At 48.0% G+C, this 6,637-nt stretch overlaps 1 pseudogene; it reads left to right on the top strand.

The window, feature by feature from the left end:
• The first annotated feature begins 3,802 nt into the window (after positions 1-3,802).
• On the top strand, positions 3,803-5,198 carry LOC120836897 (annotated as a pseudogene).
• Positions 5,199-6,637: the final 1,439 nt, after the last annotated feature.

The raw sequence follows: 6,637 nt of genomic DNA, 5'->3' as shown, positions 1-6,637 counted from the left end.
ACCCTTTTTTTTTAGAGTGTGGAGTGCGAATTCTGTGCAACATAAAGGACAAACATCTCCCGTGACACTGCTCCGCGGCGAGTGCCACGACATGTCAACTCGCGTTTTTTTTTTTGCGTTCTTCCGCGCGCAGTGCCCGTCTGCTGTGAATATTTCATCCTTTTCTACTTAGAGATTTAGAGTTCCTATACAAATGAACACCGCGTACATGATAGTCGATAGGGTCACGAAGCGCGTCACAATTCCACGTACATATGTTGCCAATTATTGTTGGTTCAAGAAAAAGTACCACAAGATAATAGCCGCACTTCGGTGTCACCCCAACGAATCAGAACATTTTCCACAAAGTACATAACTTTCGGGAGCTCCTTGCCACCACAGCAATCAGCGGTAATCACGGCAATAGTACGTAGCCTCGGTGTGAGAAAACCTGAGGAATTCATCGAGCGTTTTAAAAAAAAGCTACCCAGCCAAATCATCTACCAGTGCGGCGTCTTTCGGGCCCACCCCTTCAGGGAGCAGCATGAAGTTTGCTTCAACTGCAAAAGAGCAGCACACCGGGCGCATGTCTGCTACAAACCCAAAACGCTCCTCTACCGCTGGTGCGGAGAAAACCACCCACCCCCGGCGCAAGGAGAACAGCCCACCTGTCAACCCCCCTGCACCGTCTGTAACGGGGGCCACAACAAAGGCAGCCGGAATTGCAAGTTCCGGCTGATTAAAAAGAACCAACAAGCAGCGTCCGAGGCCAACCTGACACCCAACCAAGGGGACAACCACTCAACACACTCTGGTCACCAGTCACGGTCCCAACTCCGGGGACAGGGTGCTGCCGGAAATGAAGGCAACCAGAGCCGGGACTCCTCCAGCTCCTTCCCGCCACTGGGGAGGTCAGCAAGCAAGGAGAAGAGCATCTCGAGCCGCGGACGCAGCGAAAGCCGCTCCAACAAAAAGGGAAGCTGGTCGGCAGAGGCCTCCCAGTCAATGAATGCTCAAGAGAAGGAATTAAAACTCCTACTGCAATCCCGAGACCAGGAAATAGCCAAACTTAAGAAAGAGTTGGCTGAAATTAAACGCCTCTTACAAGCGCCTCAAGTAACAGCAGCCGCTGCGCGGTACCCTCCCCCTTTGGCGTCCCATGCTTCAGCCATTAATGCGATGGACACTGACGCCGTTCCCCCCCACTCCCCCCCCCCCCCCCCCCCCCGCGTCCCGTATTGCGGCGAATAACGCGACGGAACCGGACGCCAGAATAGCACCTAAGAGACCGCTTCCTCTAAAGGAATGGGAGGAATCCGAAAGAAAGGCCGAGGCGTCGGAAGCCGACACCCCACAGCCGTCGAAAGCGCCTACTCAACTCAGGGCAGACGTAAACACTCTCTCCGAGAGAACTAGCATAATTTTAGCGGAACAAGCAGCTTTCCAAGGCCTTGTTACTAACAAATTTGCAGCGTTAGATAACCGTTTTACAACACTAGAGGGACAAGTACCCCAAATAGCCACCTGCATGCAACAAATAATGAATAGACTTGCAACCATCGAGGCCCGTCTACCCCCGATCTCGGATCTGTCCACGACGCCACAACCCTGTATAACGCAGCATGACTCCACGCCAAAAAATTGAAATTTGGCAATGGAACTGCAGAGGCTTCCGCCGTAAGCGGGCCCACCGTGCAGCTCGATATCCAACATACACTCTCTGGTGCAACACCAGACGTGACTGCATTGCAAGAAGCTAGCGGCAGGGCTACACGGCCAGGCTACGGAGCATACCTGCCAACCAAATATGACACTAGTACAACAGCTAGCTCTTCCACAGCCAGGCTCGTGCACAGAAACAACACCCCGATTCAACATTTTATAAACGAACCGGAAGAAGACTACACCCTACTTGAGATAGTACCAAGGCAAAACGGAGGCACAAACCATTTTATTCTTAATGTATACAACCCTCTTATATACAGAGGCAAGGAACGACCACACTTGTTGATAAACACAGTGAAGCTGGGTGCTAGAGCTTCAGCTAATAATTGTGGGGGATTTCAACTGTCCACACCCAGGATGGGGATATACCAACGCAACTTAGAAGGGGAACCTGCTCTAGCAAACTATACAATCCCTAGGGCTCAAAACGCTGAACAACCCGAGCGATCACACACCCATGGGTAACAGTGTATGTGTAGACACATCCACAGACTTATTCCTCTCTAAAAATGTCACGGACGCAAAGTGGATCAACATCGGGCAAAACCTTGGTAGTGATAACTGCATCCTTAGCAGTACCTTTCCCACGAAAAAACTCAAAACCAAAGCTAAAGAAATACGAACCACGAATTGGAACAAGCTCAGGGAATTTCGTAACAAAACAGCCCCAAAGGAGATCAATAACCTTAGTGACTGGGTAAGCTCTCTGAAAGTGGATGTCAGCTCCGGTAGCGTTCTGGTGTCAGTTGACAAAGAGGAGCAGATTGCAGACTCAAAACTCTTACACTTATGAGAGGCACACAAAGGTCTCAAAAACTCTGGAAGAAGCAAAAACACAACAAACGACTCCGCAAAAAGATTACCGAAATCGAACGACGAATCGAAGAACATACACTTACACTCCAAACACAACAATGAAACCAAATATGTGAAAACATGAATGGACAACTAGGAAATAAGAGGACATGGCACCTTGTACGACATCTCCTTGACCCAGAACAAACACGTCTCGTGCAACAAAATCAGCTTTACAGGCTCATACATAAATATGAGGGTACAACAGAAGACCTAATAAAAGAGCTAGCAGACCGCTATCTAAATACGGATGGGGGTTCCCTACAGTGCGGCTAACGGGGAGCCCCTAATCCAAATTTAGACGCCGACATAACAGGCGCAGTGGTTTTGTACGCAATTAGACAACTGCGGACAACCTCTGCGGCGGGACCAGACAAAGTAACAAACGCGGCTCTCAGGAATTTAGACGCAACGTCAATTGCGGCAATTACGGACCTCGTGAACAAACACTTGCAGGCAGGCACCGTACCACAAGAGTAGAAACATGCGAAAATCACCTTTATTCCCAAAGTAGGCAAAAAACTCCACACTGAGAACTTCCGCCCTATTTCACTTACATCATGCCTAGGCAAAACTAATGGAGCATGTCATCCTCACCAGACTCCAAAACTTTGCGGAGGACATAAAACTCCTACCTGAAACAATGCTAGGATTCAGGGCTCATCGATCTACCCAGGACATACTCTTGCAGCTAAACAAGGGTAAAATCGAAGCTGATGAAGGAGCAGGAACCAAAGCAATATTGGGGATAGACCTATATAAAAATTTCGACAACATCTCCCACAAAGCCATTTTGACAAACTTGTCAGAAATCAACCCCGGGGAAAAGATGTACAACTACATCCGTTCCTTCCTTACTAACAGAACAGCAGTGATAACGGTCGGAACAATAGAGTCTGCCCCATTACACACTAGGAAGCAAAAGAACACCGCAGGGTTGCGTCCTGTCCCCCTTCCTTTCTTAACCTGTCCCTCATCAAAATTCCCCCCGAATAGGCGGAAATACAAGACCTTCATCGCACATTCTATGCAGACGACATCAAGCTTTGGGTAACCAAAGGATGTGACGGCTACATAGAAGACACACTCCAAAAAGCAGTGGACATTATTTTTGCTCCGAACGAATTAGGCCGGCTTCCCATGCGCATGGGAAGCCGGCCTATTTTGTTCAGAGCAAAAATCTGAACTCTTTGTGATCACACACAAGCCAATAGGAAGGAGGGCTTTAGCTTCACTTCCACAAATGAACATCTATGTCAATGGACGGTCCGTCAAGGAGGTACAAACTATGAGAATACTAGGGTTGTATCTTCAAACGAATGGAAAGAACAATGCTACACTCACTAAGCTCAAATGCACGGTAGAAGCGACGGCGCGATTAATCCGTCGCATAGCTAATCGAAAGCAAGGGGTGAGGGAACGAGATCTATGCCGACTAGTGCAGGCCTTTGAGCTGAGCAGGATACCCTATGCCACCCCTTATCTCAAATTTGCGAAAGCAGAGGAGGACAAATTGGATAGCATGATACGGCAGGCCTACAAAGCCGCCTTAGGACTCCCGCTAAATGCCTCAACCGAAAGGCTTCTGAGGTTAGGAATACACAACACCTACAATGAACTGAAAGAAGCCCATTTAATGGCTCAAACTGCGAGATTAGCCATTTCCAAAACTGGCAGGAGTATTCTAACCACGCTTGGCATTAAATATCAGCCTACTAATAAGGACGCTAAAGTAGACTTCCCTCGCGACTATAGGGCAGCCGTACTAGTCAAACCACTTCCGAAAAACATGCACCCCATACGCCATGAGGGCAGAAGACGAGCACGAGCCAAAGCCTTACATGCTGAATATGGACAGCGCAACGAAATAATTTATGTGGATGCAGCAGAATACAAACATACAAACGCCTTTGCAAATGTGGCTATGAGCGAGTACGTTGACCACATCGTCTCGGCAACCATCAAAACCAAATCTTCCGAAACGGTAGAAGAGGTAGCTATAACCCTCTCCCTAGCTCACTCTAAAGGCAGTACCATTCTTAGTGACTCTAAATTGGCTATTGATAATTTCGCAAAGGGTCGAATTACAAAGACCTACCTCAAACTTCTAAATGCCACCAAATTCTCACCTAATTACTCCGAACAGATGTGGGTCCCAGCCCATTCGGGGACTCCGGGAAACGAGGGAGCCCATTATAAAGCCCGAGGTTTCGTCGACCGGGCATTGGATGAGTCTGGCTTCCTGAATCCCACGAAAGACTCCATGATCACATATCATGGTCTAACCAATCTTTTTAAAGCTAGAGAGAAGAATTTTCCCCCCTCCGCACAAAAGTCTGACTAAAGAACAGGAGGTTACGTGGCGTCGTCTCCAGACGCAATCGTTACGCACCCCTTCACTCCTCGCGCACATTTATCCTGACCAATACAACCCAAACTATAAACACTGCGGCCAACGAGCGAACTACGACCATATCCTATGGAATTGCGAATTAGAGCCACCCCCGGGTGACCTACTTACAAATCCTTCTCTCGAGTGGTGGGAGATCGTGCTGGCCAGCTCTGTCCCTAGAACCCAAGTTCTGACGGCGGAGTGGGCTGACAAGGTCGTGGAGGGCTATGTACTCCCGACCACTTAACGCGATCTCTTAGCACCAAGCTCTTTTCGACAAATAAACGTTTTACAATCAATCAAGCGTCGCTGCGGGGACTGTTTGTTTTCGCAAGGTCGCCCTCTCGATATACGACGCGTCTGCGATTACCGCCATCTCCTCCGTTCCCGCTCCTAGGCCGCAATGCCTGATGAAACTGCACCCGGCGCACCGTCGATCTTTTTGGTGCTCGTTGGGGCAACGGAAAGGTGCACCGGTGGGGTGCGCTCCGTTGAGCGATGACGTCGGGTGCGCACCAGTGCAGTTGATCGAAGACGACGGAGCGCGCCTCGGTGCTGCGGTGAGCAGCGGTGCGGGTGATCGACGATGCAATGAATGTCACATGCATTTAGCCTAACAATTGTTTGATACCGTGACCTAGTTCATTGGCGCAAAATAAATATAATGCATCCGCGTACTTTCAAACGAAAGCGCTATGTGACTGTAATAAAAACTAGTCGCGTATCATACAATCAATTAGCGCTAGGCTTTTATGTTGAGTTTGGGTTTTAATGTTACGAACTGTGTAGTTCCGTCAATGGTTAATAAGTTATGGCGTGTTCTTTTTTTTTTTTTTCGCTTCCAGTCGTCTTAGAAAGTGTGAACACGTTACATTTGAATTTTCGAAGTAACGTTTATGGAATCCATACAGCTAGGAATTTCTTGCAATGACGTTAATATTTTCAGTTTCATGGCGGCTTGATAGCTTGATTGAGTAGAAAAACTAATCAAAACAGTTTCTTGTGTTGTCAACATACATTTTCCGGAAACTCTTACTTCAACTGATTGCCTATATAGTAAAGCGATTGAAAAACAAGAACGTATACGTAACTAGTGTGTTCTGGAACAAAGCACTACCGTTTGTTCTACGTTTGTTGCCAATGGTGGCTCAGAAACTATGTGCGTCGTGCGACGGGCGTTGGCGCGCCAGTCTTGGGTCAACAAATACCACCCCGTACCGCCCGGGCGTACGCGGTGTTGTTTATCGCGCGGCGCGCCTTTAACAGCACAAGTGTCCCCTGATTTATAGAGCTCCTAAACAATTCAAACTTACTTGCAAAAAAAAAAAAAAGCGTCTAAGCTAAAAAAAAAAAGAAGTTCAATATTTAGTTTATTTTAATGAACGCACGCCTTCTTCCCTGTATAAGTTGTGTTTTCGACCATTCTCCTCGCTTCAATAGCGGACTTTCACGAAGCAATTAAAAAACTACCAGATTTGAAAGCAGTCGGAGATGGAAAGAAAAACACAGCGCTGCGTCAGCCTGTCACGGGAAGTTTCGCTAGACGCCTCTAAAGGCTTTCAGCCTCGCGGAAGAACAACGTACCTCCGACATTTCCACGCGCGCCGCTCTTTTGCGTACATTGCCCCAGCATTTTACCCGGAAAGATAGAGTGCCTCACGAAAAACACACCTTTTCATTAAGACC

This window comes from Ixodes scapularis, unplaced genomic scaffold (assembly GCF_016920785.2).
Source record: "Ixodes scapularis isolate PalLabHiFi unplaced genomic scaffold, ASM1692078v2 PGA_scaffold7__128_contigs__length_106722199, whole genome shotgun sequence".
Taxonomy (NCBI): Eukaryota; Metazoa; Arthropoda; class Arachnida; order Ixodida; family Ixodidae; genus Ixodes; species Ixodes scapularis.
This window is presented reverse-complemented; position numbering and strand designations above follow the sequence as displayed.